The sequence below is a fragment of the Aotus nancymaae genome, unplaced genomic scaffold (genome assembly GCF_030222135.1).
Source record: "Aotus nancymaae isolate 86718 unplaced genomic scaffold, 86718_ANA_hifiasm-v0.15.2.pri h1tg000006l, whole genome shotgun sequence".
Lineage (NCBI taxonomy): Eukaryota > Metazoa > Chordata > Mammalia > Primates > Aotidae > Aotus > Aotus nancymaae.
The window spans coordinates 39,216,381-39,238,678 of record NW_026988417.1 but is presented as its reverse complement, the minus strand read 5'-3'; the positions used below and the strand labels follow the sequence as shown (position 1 = coordinate 39,238,678).

General features: G+C 41.9%; 1 protein-coding gene across 10 annotated transcripts in view; it reads left to right on the top strand.

Annotated features, from left to right (window-relative positions):
* The window catches only part of RBM47 (RNA binding motif protein 47), a 219,258-nt gene that overhangs the window by 174,696 nt on the left and 22,264 nt on the right, over positions 1–22,298 (top strand). For 8 of the 10 annotated variants that reach the window (XM_012474972.2, XM_064366558.1, XM_064366606.1 and 5 more), the window contains one exon: positions 17,786–17,928. The exons of 1 other annotated variant lie outside the window; for it this stretch is intronic. The gene's annotated coding sequence lies outside the window, so the exon portion shown is untranslated. Of the gene's footprint in view, positions 1–10,943; positions 11,065–17,785; positions 17,929–22,298 lie in introns of all 10 variants that reach the window. One more of the 10 variants, XM_064366555.1, reaches the window with a different exon arrangement.

Here is a 22,298-nt window from a genome sequence, read left to right as displayed (position 1 = left end):
GGTATAGAACATGGTAAGTCATTTGGAACCCACAATATAAACCTTTTTGTCTTTTAACACTTTACATCTTTGTGGCTTAAGAGACAAGATGTAACTATGTATTGCTTATAAATCTTCCTCTTAACCTCCCAAAAAAGAGGTCAACTACGTTTCTTTCTTTTTTTTTTTTTTTTTAAGACAGTCTCACTCTGTTACCCAGGCTAGAGTGCAGTGGCACAATCTTGGCTCACTGCAGCTTCCACCTCCCAGGTTCAAGCAATTCTCATGACTCAGTCTCCCGAGTAGCTGGGATTACAGGAGTGCACCAGCACACTTGGCTAATTTTTATATTTTTATTAGAGATAAGGTTTTGCCATGTTAACCAGGCTGGTTCTCAAACTCTGGCCTCAATAGATTCATCAGCCTCAGCCTCTCAAAGTGCTGGGATTACAGACATGAGCCACAGCACCCAGCCAGTCAGCTCTGTTTCAATCAGACTATATTTTGATTGTCTGAACCAGGAAGGGTTCTTGGTACAAACTAGACTATGATTTGGTGTGATAGTATCTTGTGTTTTTGATCAATCCTCATATTGTGTCTAACTTTCTGTTTCCTTGCCTGTCATATAAAGTAAAAATAACTGTCATCCCAATTCATGACAGTCCAAAGAATCACAACATATGTAAAAGCACTTCGACAACATTTTAATCCTCTCCAAGTAAGACTGAGCCCAGGAGGGAGAGGTTGCAATGAGCCAAGATCTTTCTTTTTCTTTAGAGGTGGAGTCTCACTCTGTCGCCCAGGCTGGAGTGCAGTGGCACAATCTCAGCTCACTGCAAAACTCTGCTTCCCGGGTTCAAGCAATTCTCCTGCCTCAGCCTCATGAGTAGCTGGGACTACAGGCACATGCTGCCATGCCTGGCTATTTTTTTTTTTTTTTGTATTTTTAGTAGAGCCGGGGTTTCACCATATTGCCCAGGCTGGTCTCAAACTCCTGAGCTCAGGCAATCCGCCCACCTTAGCCTCCCAAAGTTCTAGGATTACAGGTGTGAGCCACCTCGCCCAGCTAAGCCAAGATCTTTCTATGGATCTAGCAAGTGAGGTTATTCTATGGATGATGATCCTATGTGTGCCAGGAAGGGAAGATAAAAGAAAGACTAGCCTCACCCTGACCTTGGACCCAGCCCTCCTGCGCCCTAGCAACAGCACTCACACAGCTCCAGAAGGTGGAGGCAGTAGATACTAGTGTGTCAGGGAGGGGCTGCTGGCGACACTGATGTGCCCACCAATTCCTGTGAGAGAAAACAGGTACCTTGTCTTAATGTCCTTCAGGCTGGGTTTTGGATTTAGTCCATTGAATTCAGGGACTCAGAGAGCTAAATTTTTTTAATTGTAATTTTTTTCACCTTATAAAAGTATACTAACAGAAGGAAATCTAGAAATTATAGAAAAATGTAACAAAATCTACCCATAATCCCACAATCCAAATATAACCACAATTAACGTGGTGAATTTACTCTGATTTTGCTCGGTTGTTTAATTTTCATATGCAGTGGTCGTCACCCCATCTTTCACTTTCCTCGGTTTCAGTTACCTGTGGTCAACTGTATTCCAAAAATAGAGGAGTACAGTATGATATTTTGAGAGAGAGAGAGAGAGACCACACTCACATAACTTTTAGTAGAGTATTGCTATAACTGTTATATTTTATTATTGTTAATCTCTTACTGTGCCTAATTTATAAATTAAACTTAATCATAGGTATATATTACGTACGTAATTATATAGAAAAAACAGTATATATAGAGTTTGGTACTATCAGAGGTTTCAGGCATCCACTGGGGGTCTTGGAACATGTCCTCCTCAGATGAGGAGGGACTGCCACATAGCTTTATATTTTGTGTTTTTTTGAGACAGAGTCTCACTCTGTTACCCAGGCTGGAGTGCACGATCTCAGCTCACTGCAACCTCTGCCTCCTGGGTTCAAGCAATTCTCTGCCTCAGCCTCCTGAGTAACTGGGATTACAGGCACCCACCACAACACCCAGCTAATTTTTTTGTATTTTTAGTAGAGACAGGGTTTCATCATGTTGGCCAGGCTGGTCTTGAACTCCTGACCTCATGATCCACATGCCTCGGCCTCCCAAAGTGCTGGGATTGTAGGCGTGAGCCACTGTGCCCAGTCTACCAAATATCTTTAAATATTATTTAGCAAAGTTAAAATAGCTAAGAACATTAAACAGGTATTCTAAGCTGTGGTTATCCACAATTTGTTGATCATTTTTATACCACTGAATAGTTCTGTTTATTACACTACATGTAAATATATACTATTATGTTCACTGCATTGCGTTATACATAGCACTGCAATAAACAGATTTGAGTGTAAATCTTTGCTTGGGGATTTGATTATACATGTCTATAAATGGAATCACTGGGGTAATGAGAATGGACTATTTAACGAACACACTGTTAAGCTCTTGATATTGTTCAACTGTTTCAGAAACAGCAAATTATACTATCCCCATGCATCATATATGACAATGTGCATTTCACAGGGCACATGTAAAAACCAAGTATTACCAATTTAAGAAGATTTAAAACCAGAAATATTTTTATAGAGACTCAAAAAATATTTAGGTTGGTGCAAAAGTAATCGCGGTTTTTGCCATTAAATGTAACGTCAAAAACCGCGATTACTTTTGCACCATCCTAATAAAAGCCTATTACCTCCCTTTTCCCTACTCCACCTTTATCCAGTATTAGGTCTCTAAAGTAGAAGACAGTGTCACCAAATCTGTTATTACTTATCAACCTCAATCCCTCCCATCTCTCTATGGGACAAGGATATGTGAGGCCTACATTCATTCACTGAACATTTATTATTACCACTTAGCTTCATTTCTTGCTCTGTGCATCAGGAGAAGTTGCTGGCTCATATGGTACTTCTCTTTAATATATTTCTATGTTTGAGTATCACCTACTTTTTTCCACGGGAGCTGCACCATTTTACATTCCTGCCAGCAATGTACAAGCATTCCAGTTTCTCCACATTCTCACCACCACTTGTTTTTTTGATAATTGCCATCATAGTGAGTGTGAAGTGGTAGATCATGGTGGCTTTGATTTGCATTCCCTAATGATGAATGATGTTGAGCATCTTCTCATGTGCTTATGGGGCATCTGTGTATCTCCTTTTTTTATTTTTTCAAGGGTCTTTGCAGATGTATAATGTATATCTTTGCAGATATATAATGTGTATCGTCTTTGGAAAAATATCTATTCAACTTTTTTGTCCATTTTTAAATTAGCTTGTTTGCTTTTTTTGTTATTAAGTTGTAGTTCTTTATATATTCAGAATATCACTTCCTTATCAGACATGATTTGCAAATATTTTCTCCTACACCATGGGTTGCCTTTTCACTTTCTTGACAGTGTCCTTCGGTGCACAAAAGTTATTAATTCTGATTAAGTTTACTTTATTTTTTCTTTTGTTGTTGTGCTTTTTAGGTTGTCCAAAAAATCATTGCCAAATCCAAGACCATGAAACTTCGCCCCCCTGTATTTTCTTCTAAGTTATAATAGTTTTAGCTCCTACATTTAGGTCTTTGATCTATTTTGAGTTTATTTTTGTATGGAGTGTAAGAGCCAGGATTCTTTTAAAGGTGTGCTTTTGATTCCCACCAAATCTCAATGAAAGCATGTGTCAACCAGTTAAGAAAACGACACAAGTTCTCACAGCCAACATTTGTTCTGAAAGATTTTTCTTCCTCGTATAGGCTTAGGTGGTTTCCCAACAGAGAGGTGAAAGAAAGCGTTTGGGGAACTGATGGCTCCTGTAACCAGGATACAGCAGTGAGGCAGGAGTTGGGCTCAGCAAGTGTTTTGTTGTAAATATGCTTGAAGAAATCCCCACAAAGAGAACAGCAGGGGTGGATAGTGGCTTAGGCTAGAAAAAACAGTGTGTGCGTGTTATGTAGGTACATATATTTGTAGCAGAGGGAAGGAGAAGAGGACACTCTGTTGTTGTAAACTGTGGGCTACAGAAGTTAAAAACATCTTTGTACAAAAACAAATTTCTTTTCAGAGAAAGAAACGTAAATTAGCTACAATTATGTGCTACTTATGTTTCCAAAACAGTTGTCCTAGTTCTGTTTTATCATGGACAGAACCTAGCTGTACTTAACAAAATGTGAAGTCTGTCTAGGCTTCCCTTGGAGAATATTGAAAAGTACAAAGAGTCCCCAGCCTGTATAAGCTGCCTCACCTAGCTTCAAATGTCTGCACTGGACTGGCTGCTCTCTGATGGGCTTGGAGATGATAGTGGCGCCACGCTAATGCAACTGAGGGTCTCAGAGGTCTCCCCACATGAACAAGATTCTCTCTTAGGCTCTCAACACTGGAATGCTTGATATTGACCGTTGGCTGTCCAAATTTCAAATACATTAATGTTAAATCTTTTTTTTTTTTTTTTGAGACGGAGTTTCACTCTTGTCTCCCAGGCTGGAGTGCAATGGCTCAATCTCGGCTCACTGCAACCTCCGCCTCCCAGGTTCAAGCAATTCTCCTGCCTCAGCCTCCCAAGTAGCTGGGATTACAGGCGCCTGCCACCATGCTTGACTAATTTTTGTTTCTGTTATTGTTTTTTTTAGTAGGGACGGGGTTTCACCATGTTGACCAGGCTTGTCTCGAACTTCTGACATCAGGTGATCTGCCTGTCTCAGCTCCCAAAACGCTGAGAGTACAGGCATGAGCCACCGTGCCCAACCTGTTAAATCTTTTAAAATTCTGCCATCAGAACCTATGAGAAACAAACTGTGACCCAGCCCATCCCTGTTTTGGTTTTTGTGGAGACTGGTTTAGGTCCTCAGCAGTGTGGCCTCTGTAGATCCTCATTTTCCCTTTGCCACAAAAAAGGATTTGGGGAAAGAGGAAATAACTAAGCCAATTAAATTTTCTGATGCAGGATGGGATAAGATAGACCATGCTTTCTAAAAAACAATTTGCAAGACTGGTATATTATATTTCCCTTGAAGCATTACAGTCATTTCACATGTATTAACTCAAAGAATAGCCAGTATTTCCCTCTGAGCCTGAGAATAAATGATTAGCTCAAATCAGGGGCATTTTTACTGATGTATTACTTTTTCAATTGAAATATTAACTCCAAGTGCACTCAGTGAAAGTACAGAGTCGTGAGACATGAATAGCAATTAAACACCAACAATTGTTCCAGGAGTTTAATAGACCTGGGATATCATATATTTCCTGACACCTGAATTTTTCATTTTATATACTCTAGGTTCAGTAAAACTCTAGATATATATTTTCTGTTCATTTCCATTCTTAATTTAAGTGCATATTTCATGAGTTTCTTTAATTAATATAGTTGTGCTTTCTATGTAGATTGTAAGAATTTCCAGCTTACTGTAACTGCCTACTTTAATTACAGAGACTGGGAAAACTGGTTTCCTTTCCTCTTCCTTCTTTTAATAAGTATCTTTTTTTTTTTTTTTTGAGACAGAGTCTCCCTCTGTCACCAAGGCTGGAGTGCAGCGGCGCGATCTCAGCTCACCACAGCCCTCGCCTCCAGAGTTCAAGCGATTCTCCTGCTTCAGCCTCCCAAGTAGCTGGGATTACAGGTGCTCACCACCATGCCTGGCTAATTTTTGTAGTTTTAGTAGAGATGGGGTTTCAGCATGTTGGCCAGGCTGGTCTCGAACTCCTGGCCTCAAGCAGTCCGCCTGCCTTGGCGCCTCCCAAAGTGCGAGGATTACAGGTGTGAGCCACCACACCTGGCCGATTCCCGTTTTCCAATTGAGTGAACTGAAGCTTGGGAGAGTAAGTCACTCACCTGAAGTCACACAGTTAATGAATGGGATGGAACTCAAGCAGCTGGGCTCTAGCTCAGGCACTGTCATATGCAGCCTCTCAAAATACGTTCAAATGAAAGAGTGATTAAAAACTTCCTTCAGCTGAGTGAGGTGGCTCACGCCTGTAATCTCAGCACTTTGGGAGGCCACAGTGAGCAGATCACGAGGTCAGGAGTTTGAGACCAGCCTGGCCAACATGGCGAAACCCTGTCTCTACTAAAAATATAAAAATTAGCCAGGCGTGGTGGCCGGTGTCTGTAGTCCCAGTTACTCAGAAGGCTGAGGCAGGAGAATCGCTTGAACAGGAGGTGGAGATTGCAGTGAGCTGAGATCGTGCTGTTGCACTCCAGCCTGGATGATAAGAGCAACACTGTCTCAAAAACAAAAACAAAAACAAACTAACAAACTAACAACAACAACAACCAGAAACTGCCTTCATGGGCAGGCCCCATTTATGTGCCTACTTCCTTGTGACATAAAATCTCTACCAAATTCCTGAGACAGTATAACAGAAGCTAAGCCTATTAGTTAAGGCCAAAAAAAAAAAAAAGTTATAGAAATTTTATAGCTTCCTGGCCAGTACCTACTTTACCAGGAAAGTTCTAGGGATATTAACATTGGCATTCTATACAGTCCATTAGGGGTTGGTGTGGCTTTTCTATATGACATTCCTGATGCCTGGGCTATGTGTTAGAAATGCCAGCTCCTGTACCGAAGCTGGCCTATTCATGGCTTCTTTTGGCCATGCAGAAATACCACCAGATAGTACCCGGGTATGACTATTTGTACCCAGTTCTACATGCAGGTAAACCACAAAATTTTTTTAAAATTATTTTTATTATGATTTTTTAGAGACAGAGTCTTGCTCTGTTGCCCAGGCTGGAGTGCAGTAGCGCAATCATAGCTCAATGCAGCCTCGAACTGCTGGGCTCAAGCAGTCCTCTCACCTCAACCTCCCCAGTAGCTGGGATTTCAGGCATGTGCCCCCATGCCCGGCTCTACCACAAAACTGATATAAATCAAAAAATGAAAAATATGTCCCAAGCAATTTGGTGGATGTTAGATATAAAAGGAAAACTCTTTTTGTGGCTTTGTCCTACCATGTTTCTTACAAAAGACAGTGCACATTCATTCATTCTTCTATTCATTCATTCTTTTATTCAAACATTCATTCAGTGCCAGGCACTGGGGATAAAATAAAATAAACATCCCTGCCTTTGAAATGCTTCAATTATAGCTAATAAAATAAGGTATAAACCTATTGTTTTCACTTTTCTAAGACATTTCGAACAATGCCTAAAGAAGTAGAAAGAGGCTTTAATATCTAAAATCATTTCATAATAAAGGCGAATTTAACTTTTTCTGTGTTAAAGGACCTCTCTCAGATGGTCCCATTTCTAGTAGAGTTCTTTCAAAGGACTTAGAAACAAATGAAATTGATAAAACAGCCCACAATATTCACAAATACCACAGGATGACGGAGGTTCTTACTCATATCAATGGACTCATGGTGCTTACTTTTCCAAATTTTTAAAGTAAACAAGCCATTGCGTATTAGAGTTTAACCTTAGCCATGTGTTTACTGAAGGACCTGTTTTTTAAGCTATTGTTTTTGTTTTTCACTATGTACCCCAAAAAGGGAGAAAAGAAAAGGGGGAAAAACACCCAAATATCACTGAAGCTAGAGAGGCGGAACAACAGTGAAACGATGCAATCAATCAAAAGAACATGTATTTTCTGGATTACAGTTGTATTTAATACATTTTGTCTTTATTTTCCACCGGATAGTTCATTTCTTCATTTTTTCTCATAAAGAGCCTACTATGGTTATACTGTCATACATATAGTTGATTTTGAAAATGTTTTTAGCTTCAAAAATACCCCACATTCCGCATTTATAGAAGAAAGCATTTTAACTTACGACTTTTTCAATGTTGAGAGTATTCCTGGGCGAATGCTATTTCACTGTAACTATTGCCTTGAGGTAACTGGTCAACGAACAGTGACATCAGCATAACCAGGATCTGTTTTTTCTGTGGCAGCAGATATTGTTTCCTAGTTGCAGCTGAAACAAATAAAAGCAGAAGGTCACACCTAAAACTAAAGCTAATCTTTGACTATGTCAGTCTGTGTCAGAGCCTTTGTTTCAGGACAGGCAGTTTGTCATTTGTTTTACAAAAAGACCTATGTTATTTTTGTATACTACTATTTGACATACCACCAGAAGGTACATACCGTACATGTACTAACACAGTAGTAACAGACCATACTGTTAACTATGTAACTGCTACTTGCAAACTACTAATATAGTTTGAAATTAGGAGGAAAAGACTAACATTCACACACCATTATAAATGACCTTAAGCTTATGTTTGGGAAGCTTCACTTCCTTTTTATTTTATTTTATTTATTTATTTATTTATTTTATTTTGAGATGGAGTTTCACTCTTGTTACCCGGGCTGGAGTGCAATGGCGCGATCTCGGCTCACTGCAACCTCCGCCTCCTGGGTTCAGGCAATTCTCCTATCTCAGCCTCCTGAGTAGCTGGGATTACAGGCACACGCCACCATGCCCAGCTAATTTTTTGTATTTTTAGTAGAGACGGGGTTTCACCATGTTGACCAGCATGGTCTCGATCTCTTGACCTCGTGATCCACCCGCTTCGGCCTCCCAAAGTGCTGGGATTACAGGCGTGAGCCACCGCACCCGGCCCTATTTTATTTTAATAGAAGGTCTCACTATATTGCCTAAGTTGGTCTCAAACTCTGAGGCTCAGGTGATCCACCCACCTCAGGCTCCCAGAGTGCTAGGATGATACCACATCCAGCCAAAAGTTCACTTTCTAAATCTGTTTGGGCATAAATTTAAGAAAAAAAATTTTTTTTTCTTTCTTTCTTTTTTTTTTTTTTTTTTTAAGACGGGATTTCACCATGTTGGTCAGGCTGGTCTTGAACTCCCAACCTCAGGTGATCCGCCCGCCTTGGCCTCCAAAGTGCTTGGATTACAGGCATGAGCCACCATGCCCGGCTGAGAAAAATTTTTAACTTAATCCCCAATGTGATAGTAAAATTTAAGAAATTTAAAGAATGAAAAATACCCTTGGTTGGGCACCGTGGCTCATACCTGTAATCCCAGTACTTTGGGAGGCCAAGGCCGGCAGATCACTTGAGGTCAGGAGTTCAAGACCAGCCTGGACAGCATGGTGAAACCCTGTCTCTACTAAAAGTACAAAAAAGTATTAGCTGGGTGTGGTATGTGCACCTGTAATCCCAGGCTGAGGCACGAAAATCACTTGACTGGGAGGCGGAGGTTGTAAACCGAGATTGTGTCATCACACTCCACCCTGAGTAACAGCCTTTTACACCAAAAGAGTGCAGTGGCACTATCTTGGCTCACCACAACCTCCGCCTCCTGGGTTCAAGCGATTCTCCCTGCCTCAGCCTTCTGGGTAGCTGGAATTACAGGCGCCCACCACCATGCCTGGCTAATTTTTGTATTTTTTAGTAGAGATGGGGTTTCACCATGTTGGCCAGGCTGGTCTTGAACTCCTGATCTCAGGTGATCCACTCCCCTCAGCCTCCCAAAGTGCTGGGATTACAGGTGTGAAACACTGTGCCCAGCCCCCACAAATTTTAAAATTTTTTAAAATTTTATCTGCTATATTTAGACGCTGAGTTTGGTTTGGTTTTGGATATAAAACAACTCCAGTGCCAAAAAAGAAGTTAAACTATAAAGCATCACCCCAAAGATAAGGCATCCTTATTAAACTACAGTCACAAATTTGCCATTATCTAACTGTGATTTTGAACTAAGCACACGATCACCCTCCTTCTCAGTTTCTCTATCAAGAAAATGAGGCTGGCCGGGTGTGATGGCTCACACCTTTAATCCCAGCACTTTGGGAGGCCGAGGCAGGAGGATTGCTTGAGCCAAGGAGTTTGAGACCAGCCTGGGCAATATGGCGAGACCTCATCTCTACAAAAAATTAAAAATCAGCCAGGTATGGTGGTAAGCACCCGTAGACCCAGCAACTTGAGAGGCTGAGGTGGGAGGATGGTTTGAGCCCGAGAGATCGAGGCTGCAGTGAGCCGTGATCATGCCACTGCACTCCCGCCTGGGTGACAGAGCCCTTGTCTCAAAAAAAGAAAAATAAAAGGGAAAAATAAGAAAATGGGACTTTTGTATAGTATTGTTGGTATATATAGATATATAGGCATAATATATACAGGAAATATGTATCTATAAATTCTCAATAACTTGAATCACATTCTTAAAGACACAGGAAATTTCCCATCTAAAAGAATACTGCTATGAAAATTTTGCAATTAAAGATTATTTTTATAATTAGAAAGTAATCATGCATCAAACTACCAGTTCATATATTCAACTTCTGGCACATAACATTTTTCTAAGAAGGAATACTATGCTCAGATTTCTCTTATAAACCTGCTTCAGTAATTTTAATATTTTAATTTTAACATGGCATATGATACCATAATTAGTTAATAGGCAATATTTAGGGCCTACTCCATTCAATGGGAAGGCACAAAGCTCTCGTGCAGGAATACTAAGGAGTGAGAAAAAGAACATAATACATAATTGGACAAATGTAAAAGGGAACATAGTAGCCATTACACATTTCACATATACAGTGTCTTAAGGCACTTTCTCACGTACATGTAGAAGGTAGTATCTGTGTAAATGTCCTTTCAGTTTATCCATAAACATTTGGGAGTAAATTCCTGTGGATTTTTTACATTTTAATTTTAAAAAGTATCTTGCCAGGCAGATAATTTACAATTCCAAACTGACTATACAGTTGTCTACCAAAAGAAGATCCCTGAAAAACATTTACTCTTGACCATCTGAAATAATAACAAAGGGCCTTGAGCGTTTACTGAAGCCAGATACGTTTCTCTTTTTTGTTTCTTTTTGTTTGTTTGTTATGAGGCAGGGTCACCCTCTGTTTCTCAGACTCACTGCAGCCTCGACCTCCTGGGTTCAAGCAATCCTCCCACCTCTGCCTCTTGACTAGCTGGAACCACAGGTGTATACTATCATACCTGGCTAATTTTTGTATTTTTTTGTAGAGACAGGGTCTCACTATGTTGCGCAGACTGGTCTGGAACTCCTGAGCTCAAGCGAGCTTCCCACCTCAGCTTCCCAAAGTGCTGGGATTACAGGCTTGAGCCACCACACCCAACCAGCCAGGTACTTTTAATCCTCCCCACATTGTCATTGATAATATTATCACCATTTTATAGATGGGGAAGCTGAGGCTCAAGGAGAGAAAGTGACTTGTGTGATAGCATTTGTTTTTCAAGTGGTACAGTCAGATAGGAAGCAAGGCAGTGTGGCCCCAGAGCCTGGGCATGTAACCACTGCCTCATCACAGTCCTGTGTTCTCACTTAAACATTGCAATTATGTGAATTTTAGTCCTTCAACATTTCCACGTAAGAGTTTAATTCTGTATTGCCCAGGCTGGAGTGCAATGGCATGATCTCGGCTCACCGCAACCTCCGCCCCCTGCGTTCAAGCGATTCTCCTGCCTCAGCCTCCCGAGTAGCTGGGATTACAGGCTCCCGCCACCGTGCCCGGCTAATTTTTTGTATTAGTAGATATGGTGTTTCACCATGTTGGTCAGGCTGGTCTCAAACTCCAGACCTCAGGTGATCCACCCACCTTGGCCTCCCAAAGTGCTGGGATTACAGGTGTGAGCCACCACGCCCGGCCGGTTTTTAAATCTGAAAACATAGTCTGAACATGTTAACTCCTTACCAAGAGCCAGATGTAGGCTATGGGCCAGCTTGCAGAACTCTTTGAAAGCTTAGAAGAATGGTAGGGAGGGTGGAGAGGGGAAGCAACGGGGATGGTAGAAAATAATGATTTCCCAACAACTTTCCCATGTGTCTGTGCTTGAAATTCCTTCGACTCTATTAGCCCATGTCCATTTCTCACCCATCTTACCTGTTACCACTGGCTATTGCTAAACCTGCTGTAAAAAAGAAAGTAGCAAAGAATGACTATCACAGTAGAAAGAGCTTTGGCTTTGTCATCCGATTGACCTACATTTCAATTCTGTAAGTTTGGTCAATCTCCTCATCTTTAAAAAGGGGCAATATGGTCAGGTATGGTGGCTCACGCCTATAATTTTAGCACTTTGGGAGGCTGAGGTGGCAGGCCACCTGAGCTCAGGAGGTCGAGACCAGCCTGGCTAACATGGCGAAACCCTCTCTGTACCAAAAATCCAAAAATTTAGCCGGGTGTGGTGGCACTTGCCTATAGTCCCAGCTACTTGGGAGGCTGAGACAGGATTCACTTGAACCCAGGAGGCGGTGATTGCAGTTAGCTGAGATGGCACCACTGCACTCCAACCTGAGCAACAGAGTGAGACTCTGTCTCTAAAAATACATAAGTAAAAATAAGTAAATATATAAATAATAAAAAATAAAAAGATGCAGTAATAGCTAACACTGATCCCACCCTTACTTAGCTTTGTTCTAAGCCCTTGGCTATCTCATTGATTTCTCACAGTGATGCTTTGAGATAGTGATAATTATCACTATTCTCCTTTTCGCAGGTGAGGATAATGAGGAATCAGAATTTTAAATAGTTTACCAATATGTCATACAGCTACACAGCTGAAGAGTTGGGGCTCAAAACCAGGAAATCTAACTTTAGAGCAGAGGTTGGCAAATGTTTGCAGTAAAGGTCCAGACAGTCAACAGTTTGGGTTTCATAGGTCCTATAGCCTCTGCCTGCTATTCAACTCTGCCACTGTCCCCATCAGCGCAGCCATAGACTAATATAAACAAATGGCCATGGTTATTTGCCAATAAAACTTCATGAAAACAGCCAGGGGGTCAAACATGCAGGTCTCCAGCAGGCATCTACCCCCTACTCTAGAGCCCACATTTAAAATTGCCACTCATAGAAATGTCATGAGAAATCAAATTACACATACATGTTCAAAAAATATAGTAACTATCATTAACTTGGTAGTTTTTAAACCATACATTAAGGAAACTCTTGGAGAGGTTATTTATTCCTTTTTTAAAAAAAAAAAAACTTGACCTCTGAGAGCACAAAACAAGATTCTTTCTAATCCATCTCCTTACCTCTAGATTGCTTTTAAGCTGCCTATTCTCTCTCTTTTTTTTTTTTTTTTTTTTTTGAGGCGGAGTCTCGCTCTGTGTCAGGCTGGAGTGCAGTGGTGCAATCTCAGCTCACTGCAACCTCTGCCTCCTGGGTTCAAGCGATTCTCGTGCCTCAGCCTCCTGAGTAGCTGGGATTACAGGCACACACCACCACATCCAGCTAATTTTTGTATTTTTAGTAGAGATGGAGTTTCACCATGTTGACCAGGATGGTCTCAATCTCCTGACCTTGTGATCCGCTCTCCTCGGCCTCCCAAAGCGCTGAGATTAGAGGTGTGAGCCACCACACCCAGCCTGCCTATTCTCTTTTAGCACTGCTCTGTTCTTAGCACGTAAGTGAAATACACTCTCCAGCCCCTTTTCCAGAAATACTAGACATTAGGTGGGACAGTATCCTCCTCTGAAATTCTCTCACGGTGCTAACTGCTGGCAGTCAGCAGCAGATCTCACTCATAAAGATGCTCAATAAAACGGAGCTCATCTTCATCATCTTCATTCATTCTATAACATCATTGTATATTACATTGGCAATAACATGGCATATGATAACATAATTAGTTTTAAGCGTAAGAGGTTAAGCAGAACTTCTACTGCTGCATAATTTCCATCTGTCTGTAAATATAATTAAACAAGAAATAGACAGATTTTCAGTCCTCGGCTACATGTTACAGCTGGCTCATTCCCTGAGGTCTGTTTTGGCTCAAAGTCCATCGCTGCTTGTGCACTTTACTAAGCCCCTGTCTTCGTTTTGGCACTCAATCAATGTTTGTTGAAGGAAGGTTTGTGACCTCCTAGGCCTGAGCAATCCTATATGGTTTTCTATGTGCCCTCCCACCCCTCTGCCATTGTTTCTAGCACAGTGCCTTGTACAAAATAAGTAATCTCTAAATATTTATCACTATTGATTGTTTTAAGAAGGAAACCACAGTCCATTTAATTATTTGACAATTTTTTTTTTTTTGAGACGGAATCTCGCTCTGACGCCAGGCTGGAGTGCAGTGGCATCATTGTGACTCACTGCAACCTACGCCTCCCGGGTTCAAGCGATTCTCCTGCCTCAGCCTCCCGAGTAGCTGGGACTACAGGCGCTAACCACCACACACAGCTAATTTTTGTATTTTTGGTAGAGATAGGGTTTCACCATGTTGGCCAGGATGGTCTCAATCTCTTAGTCTCGATCCCTTGACCTCAAGATCCACCCGCCTCGGCCTTCCGAAGTGCTGGGATTACATGCATGAGCCACTGCCCACAGCCATATTTATTGTCTTTTAAGTGTCAAGCTTTGAGGAGTTTATGATAACCAAGAAGAGACATAAATTCTGCTCTCTCAGAGCTTACATTCTAGTTGTAGAATAAAAGACTAAAAACAAACTGCAGTAGCAGTATGTATTATGAAAAGGCAGATGTTTATAATAGACAGTAGATTTGACCTGCCAGATGCTACATTAAGGTTGACAAGATACAGAACTTCAGGTCTATCCTGAAGTTTTTGGTCTCTTGTCTCCTTGTAAACACTACTCAGGTCTCCTGCTTGTTTAGCAGACTAATAGTTCATAAACGTATTTATAAAATTGTTTCTATTCCTCTGAATAAAACACCTGGTGCAAGAGCTACTTATTCTTTCATTAAGGACTCAGCCTGACCTAGACCCTTCATAATCTGGTTTCATTTTCTTTTCTTTTTTTTTTTTTGAGTCGGAGTCTCACTCTGTCACCAGGCTGTAGTGCAATGGCGTGATCTTGGCTCACTGCAATCTCCGCCTCCCGGATTCAAGCAATTCTCCCGCCTCCGCCTCCTGAGTAGCTGGGATTACAGGCACCCGCCACCACACCCAGCTGAATTTTTGTATTTTTAGTAGAGGTGGGGTTATGCCATGTTAGCTAGGCTGGTCTTGAACTCCTGACCTCATGATCCGCCCTCCTTGGCCTCCCAAAGTGCTGGGATTACTGGCGTGAGCCACTGCACCTCGCCTCATTTTCTTTTTGAGCTTCATCTTACGCCCCATATCCACCTCCTACATTTCACCTGTTCGAGACTATTCCAGCATTTTTGCAAATGCCTGCCTCTGCTCATAATGTTCCCTCTGCTCTGTCTCCTTTCCTTCCTTTTTTTTTTTTTTTGTTAATTTTCTTTTCCTCTTTTTTTTTTTGAGATTGAGTCTTGCTCTGTTGCCCAGGCTGGAGGGTAGTGGCATGATCTCGGCTCACTGCAGCCTCCGCCTCCCGGGTTCAAGCGATTTTCCTGCCTCAGCCTCCTGAGTAGCTGGGACTACAGGCGCATGCCACCACACCTAACTAATTTTTCAATTTTTAGTAGAGACGGAGTTTCGCCATGTTGGCCAGGCTGGTCTTGAACTCCCGACCTCAGGCAATCTGCCTGCCTCAGTCTCCCAAAGTGCTGGGATTGTAGGCATGAGCCACCATGTCCGGCCAGCCTTGACTATTCGTAAGAGCCAGATCAAGACACCAAGCCCATTTTGGAGGAGAACTGTATAAAATAACAACTTCTTTTTGTTTTTTTGAGACAGAGTTTCACTCTTGTTGCCCAGGCTGGAGTGCAATGGCACAATCTCGGCTCACTGCAACCTCCGCCTCCTGGGTTCAAGCAATTAGCCTCCCGAGTAGCCAGCTGGGATTACAAGCACCGCCACCATGCCCAGCTAATTTTTTGCATTTTTAGTAGAGACAGGGTTTCACCATGTTGGTCAGGCTGGTGTTAAACTCCTGACCTCAGGTGATCCGCCCACCTCAGCCTCCCAAAGTGCTGGGATGACAGGTTTGAGCCACTACACCTGGCCTAACAACTCTATGTAAAAAGTACCTACCATGTGTGCCAGTACATAATCATATCATACAGCTCCAAGATAGACTCTACATGTAATTCTCAACAGAAAGCAATTTTGTGCATATCCCCTGCCCCCAGATTTGCAATGTCTGGAGACATTTCTGGTTGTCACAACATTGTGGAGTTGGGGGTGCTTTTGCATCTAGTGGGTAAAGGACAGGGATGTTATGAAACATCGTATACTGTACAACACACACACCCCCCCATAACATAGAATTATCACAAATGTCGGCTGAGCGCGGTGGCTCACCCCTGTATCCCAGCACTTTGAGAAGCCAAGGTGGGCAGATCACAAGGTCAGGAGATCAAGACCATCCTGGCCAATATGGTTAAACCCCGTGTCTACTTAAAAAATAATAATAATACAAAAATTAGCTGGGCATGGTGGCGCATGCCTGTAATCCCAGCTACTTGGGAGGCTGAGGCAGGAGAATTGCTTGAACCCGGGAGTCGGAGGTTGCAGTGAGCCGAGATCGCACCACTGCCCTCCAGCCTGGTGACAGAGTGAGACTCCATCTCAAAAAAAAAATCACAAATGTCAACAGGGCTGAGTTCAGAAACCCTGGATTAGATAACACCTGTATTCGCTGTGCAGCTCAAATTCTGAGATTTTATGAAATTAGATAATGTGTGTGAAAGAATTTTTTTTTTTTTAAACAGAGTCTTGCTGTGTCACCCAGGCTAAAGTGCAGTGGCTCGATCTTGCCTCACTGCAGCCTCCACCTCCCACATTCAAGCAATTCTCCTGCCGAAGCCCCCGGAGTCTGGGACTATAGGCATGTGCCACCGCACCCGGCTACGTTTTGTATTTTTTTTAGTAGAGACAGGGTTTCACCATGTTGGCTAGGCTAGTCTCAAACTCCTCACCTCAAGTGATCTGCCCACCTTGGCCTCCCAAAGTGCTGGAATTACAGACATGAACCACCTTGCCTGACCTGAAAGAATTTTATAAATTCCAAAACACTATATGAATTCAAGCTACTGTTAAATGATAGAAGGCACTGTGACTTCTCCTTCTTCCCTTTCCTTTCTCATATCTGTCTGCCAGTTGGTCTTTCTGTTTCTTGCCAGATCCCTCAAAGGCTTAGGTCAAAGGAGCCAAGGTAAGGAGTGAAACTAGAAGTCCCTCTTACTGTTTGTTCATAGATTGGGAAAGTGTTTGCCCAAGAGGCACATGTATGCTGAATTTGTGGGTTTTATTTTTGTTTGTTTCAGCATTACCCCATCAACCTTTTGAGACAAAGTATAAGGGAGTAATGCTTATTTAAAGGGAACAAGGCTGGGCGTGGTGGCTCATGCCTATAATCCCAGCACTTTGGGAGGCCAAGGCAGGTGGGTCATTTGAGGCCAGGAGTTCGAGACTAGCCTGGCCAATGTGATGAAACCCCATCTCTACTAAAAAAATGTACAAAACTTAGCTGGGTTTGGTGGTGCATGGCTGTAGTCCTAGCTACTTGGGAGGCTGAGGCAGGAGAATCAATTGAACCCAGAAGGCGGAGGCTGCAGTGAGCAGAGATTGCGCCCCTGCACTCCAGCTTGGGCAACAGAATGAGACTTCGTCAACATAAATAAATAAAGGGAACAAAATAATAGAAGCCTAACTGGTAATTTGTATGTTGCCAAATCCCCGCAGAAAATCCCCCCACTGCACCCCTTTCAGGAGGGTGGCTTCAGCCCTCTTGTAGTACACAGCAGGCGTCCCAGAGAACCCACAGCAAAAGGCCGAACTCTCAGGTGTATGTTGATAGAAACTCCCGGGAAGGCTGAGCCTTTTGACTGCATCTGTTTATCAAACACAGTCATTTGTGACAAATCTGTACGGTCATCAACACAATTAAGACCCATTATGAATGAACTCTTGCTCAGATGAGGGGCAGGCAGAAGGCATGGTCCAGAATGTCATTATTCCATTGTATCTTCAACCTCTCAGGATTTTACCTGAAGAAAGGAGAGTCGAGGAGAGATGTTTATGTGCCCCAAGGTCCATGCTTTTCAATAGCAAGAGGTCCCTGCCTGTGACAGAAAAAAAGAGCCTGTGTTTCAAAGTCTTCAGCTTATTGTTTGGCCTCCCAGGTAAATTCCGTGTTCTGCCTCCATTCTGAGTGGAACTCCTTTTCTACTTTCAAACTCTGAGGTAATAGAAACCTCCCTGGGCCAGGACCCTGCCCGGGAGCGGGAGTGTCCTTCCAGTGCTTATTCTATGGGTGGTGGTAACTTGGGCCAAGGCAGTAAGATAAATGCTCAGGGTAAGGCCAGATCTTGGAAACTTTTTGCAGAAACTGTATTTCTCTCTGATTTCCTACTCCCCCACCCCCAGTTTGGGGCTACATCTTCCTTTACCAAATAATCAAGTAATTTTTCTGTAAACTGTGAGGTTATTCTGAACTTTCATGATAAACGCCTCTCTAAAACACAACCTATGGCTTTTACGTGACATTCTTTAAAGTAATAACAATAATTGCTAACCTTTTTAAACAAATTGTGTGCCACACATTGTCAAACGTCGCTTAATCCTGGTGCTATTGCTAGAACCATCTTAGAGATGTGGAAATGGAACTAAGGTGATTTGCCTGAGGAGACACAGCTGGTAAAGTGGCGCAGTCATGACTTGACCTTAGACCTCTGACTCAAGTCTTTGCTCTTAACAAATATGGTATGCATTTTATTAGATCTGGGCATTGTGTGTGTTAGGTCATGCTTAAGAAGTGAGTATTAGGACAAAATTTTATGGTATGAATAAGGAACATCAAAATAGAAATCTAACCACAGAGACAGAATTACCTCTTGGATAAACACATTTTAAAACCCTCCACTGAATTAAATTCCAGGTAGTGCTTGGAAGACACTGTACCCCATTGAATATATCTTCTAATTGCAATTTGTCCATATGTCAGCAAATAGAGCTCTCCCAGAATTCCAAATAGCATATAATCCCAGATACTCAAGACACTGTACCCCACTGAATATATCTTCTAATTGCAATTTGTCCATATGTCAGCAAATAGAGCTCTCCCAAGAATTCCAAATTGCATATAATCCCAGATACTCAAGACACTGTACCTCACTGAATATATCTTCTAATTGCAGTTTGTCCATATGTCAGCAAATAGAACTCTCCCAAGAATTCCAAATTGCATATAATCCCAGATACTCATCTCACACACACACACACACACACACACACTCTCTCACAGTTACACTCTGAGAGCTGTGAACTAAAGTTAATTGGTAGTCTTATTAATTCTAAAGTAAACTCATGCATGTTTTTGATCCTAGGTAAAGACTGGTATGTAAACATTGAAAATATTTCCCAGTAGAACACTGGTATCCTTTGCCCTCTAACATGTTCCAGTTCAAAGTTAAAACCTTTTTTTTTTTTTTTTTTTTTTTGAGATGGAGCTTTGCTCTTGTTGCCCAGGCTGGAGTGATCTTGGCTCACCGCAGCCTCTGCCCCCTGGGTTCAAGCGATTCTCCTGCCTCAGCCTCTCAAGTAGCTGGGGTTACAGGCATCCGCCACCATACCCAACTAATTTTGTATTTTTAGTAGAGATGGGGTTTCTCCATGTAGGTCAGGCTGGTCTAGAACTCTCAACCTCAGGTGATCCGCCCGCCTCAGCTTCCCAAAGTGCTGGGATTACAGGCGTAAGCTACCATGCCCAGGCCAGTTAAAATCCGAATGAAAGGTACTCTGAACCAATGCTAAAAAGGGAATTCAAATCCTTGATGATGTCTGCTTTACCTGTTTGCCTTGAAATTTTATTTTAAACCAACAAGTTCAAACTCTCCCTAAAACAAAACAAAAATCCCTAATTCAGAATAATAAAAGCTTGATTTAAAAGTATATTTTTTCTGCTTGTTTTATATCGCAAGCTGAGTAAATGATTTGTTTCAAATATATTGCCATGTTTATTTAATGCTAGCAGCCTTCAGTGAAGACTCACGGGTCTTTAGTGTTTGCAGGAATCGCTGTGTGCTGGGAGGGTCCTACCTCAGGGGATTTGGCATCTACGTAGATGGTTAGACCTTTTGCATCCAATGTGGCAAGTCTCTTCACGTTCTTTCTGGGAGAACCTCTGCAAAGTGCTTTAGCCCAGGATTAGGTGAGAAACAGGCTTACACATGGATGCATAAGCCAGCAGTGGAGAATCACACTGCCAGACAGCTTACCTGCTATGAAAGGGATCTGGGAGACTCTGACATACCAGTCTCCACCAGAACTCACAGGCGAGGCTTATCTTACTTACTAGTTTAAAGTTGCCTGGGATAATCTCTTGCCTGTTTTCCTATAAGCACAGAATCCTATATGGCAGCTAGATTCTTACCTGAAGTTTGATGTTTTTTTTTTTTTTTTTAAAGTTCGATTGTCTTTCTTCTCTTTTTTTTTTTTTTTTTTTTGTTTTGAGACAGGGTCTTGCTCTGTCACCCAGGCTGGAGTACAGTGGTGCGATCATAACTCACTGCAGCCTTGACCTCCCAGGCTCAAGCGATCTTCCCACCTCAGCCTCCCAGATAGCTAGGACCACAGGTGTTACACCACCACACTCGGCTAATTTTTTATTTTTGTAGAGATGGGGTCTCATTATGTTGCCCAGGCTAGTTTCAAGCTCCTGAGCTCAAGCAATTCTCCTGCCTCAGCGTCCCAAAGTGTTAGGATTAAAGGTGTGAGTCACCACGCTCAGCCTTAAGTTCAGTTTTCTAGTGCTAACATTCCTTGATCACTTAGTGCTAGGTTCTGCACTAAGAACTTTACACAAATCATTTTATTTAATTCTCATCACAGCCCTATGATGAAAATCAGACTCCCAGGGTTCACACACCAGCTCTTATGCTCATTAACTGAGAGTCTACTTAGCCTCTCTGTGCTTCAGTTTCCCTATCTGTAGGGTGGAGACCCTAGTATTATCCCATATAGACATTGTGAGGATTGGAGTAAGTTAATACAGACAATGAGCATAGCACTCTGCCTGTCACATAATAGGCATTCAATAAACATTAGTTAATACAGTCATCATTTTAGTGATGAGAATATAGAGTCTTAATGGTGTTAAATGGCTTTTCTCAAGGTTCACAGCTAGAAGTGGAGGAACTAAGATTTGGACTTAGGACTCTCTGACTCTAAAGACTTGCATTTATTCAACATGCTGTGAAGCCTAAATCAGAATGCCCAGCCCCTTTTAAAACTAATGGATGAAGTTGGGGAATTCTGTGTTATTTATCTAGATATTTTCATTTGCTCACAGATAAGTTTCTGCTTCTGAAGTGTGCTTATTATTCACTCTGTCCACACTTCTGCCCCAAGCAAGAATCTCAACATTCAGGATACAGTATTTCACACTAGTGCCCAGACACCCCTGATATATTTAAGAGCAAAATTCTGATATATATGGGCTTTTAACTTAGGGAACTATGGCCTAATCAGAAACAAATGTTAACAATGTTGAGGTGTACAACTCTTTTGAAGCAGGATCTGGTCAGTAACCATGAGTACAAAATGCCTTAATTCTCAACTATTTGGCATTTGAAGCATAATTCAGTTAACTGAGTTCAGTTAACTCAGAAGTCAATACCACAAGGACAAGGTCCACCATAGCTAGTGGAGTTCCTGGTACATGGCAGGTGGTCAATAACTGTTTGCTGAATGAATGAGTGAATGAAAACAAACCCTCTTGTATCTCTTTTGAAATTTTAAGAAATTATCATTTGTATATAAGTGTCAGGAGCTGAGCCAACAACCTTCATCAGACATTTTCTTCTTCCAGGTCTCATAAATTTGGCCATGGTAGTTAAATGAAAAACAGCTTGGAAGAGGGATAAAAGGCAGCTAAACAACACTGTCTTTACAATATGTTAGAATTTAAGGCTGGGCACGGTGGCTCACACCTGTAATTCCAGCACTTTGGGAGGTGGGCAGATCACTTGAGGTCAAGAGTTCGAGACCAGCCTGGCCAACGTGGTGAAACCCCGTCTCTACTAAAAATACAAAAATTAGCTGGGCATGGTGGTGTGCGCCTGTAATCCCAGCTACTCAGGAGGCTATGCAGATGAATCACTTGAATCCTGGAGGCAGAGATTGCATTGAGCCAAGATTGTGCCACTGCACTCCAGCCTGGACAACAGAGTGAGACTCCGTCTGACAAAAAAAGTTAGAATTTAAAAATTGTTCCTGAAATTAAGTTATCATTCAGCATAGGAAACCTATTATACTTATCAAGCAGAATCTATGTGACTTAGCCTCAAGGATGTGCTTTTCCACATTCCTAGACCAGGGGTCAACAGAGCTGGAGAGTAAATACCTTACTTAGCCTTTATGGGCCACACTGTCTGGGTCTCAGCTATTCCACTTTGCCATTGTAGTACAAAAGCAGCCATACATTATCTTTTTCTTTTTTTAAGGATAGAGTTGTGTTCCAATAAAACTTTATTTATAAAAACAGCAGGCCATA